The sequence below is a fragment of the Pteropus medius genome, unplaced genomic scaffold (genome assembly GCF_902729225.1).
Source record: "Pteropus medius unplaced genomic scaffold, Ma_sr-lr_union100, whole genome shotgun sequence".
Classification (NCBI taxonomy): Eukaryota; Metazoa; Chordata; class Mammalia; order Chiroptera; family Pteropodidae; genus Pteropus; species Pteropus medius.
The window spans coordinates 909,901-910,407 of NW_024350922.1; the positions used below are offsets into that span (position 1 = coordinate 909,901).

General features: G+C 43.2%; 1 protein-coding gene across 1 annotated transcript in view; it reads right to left on the reverse strand.

Annotated features, from left to right (window-relative positions):
• Positions 1–507, reverse strand: part of SLC5A11 (solute carrier family 5 member 11) — a 22,396-nt gene that overhangs the window by 9,953 nt on the left and 11,936 nt on the right. The window lies entirely within an intron of this gene.

Consider the following 507-nt stretch of genomic DNA (forward strand, 5'->3'; position numbering starts at 1 on the left):
AGCAGGTTGCTCCCCTCTCTGAGACTGGGTGTCCCTAGCTGCCAGCGGGGAAGTACCAGCCTCCCAGGGTGGAGCCAGGTCTCGGTGTGACACTGCGCAGGACGTGCATGGCATCTGGCACGGCCCGCGCCACGCCAGAAAGTAATAAAGGGCCGTCGTTTGCAGAGAATCTGCTCCTTTTCATTAATAGAAACAGTTCCAGGGGATCCCCCCAAATGTTGCTCTCACTAGATTATATTCCACTTTGTATGGATTAGGGGGTTGGTGTTAACACTTGGGTAAGACCTAAAGACACAAATTAAAAGATAGATGATCGGATTAGCTTTTTTTTAAAAAAAATCAAGACCCACCTAGATGCCGTCTACAAGAAACCTGCTCTAAATATAAAGACATAGGTTAAGAGCAAAATGATGGAAAAAAATACGTTCCTCCTTTTATTTATTTATGTAATCATTTATACACATCACTACAGGAAGAGCTACTGATTTTCACTTAAAAAAAAAAAAA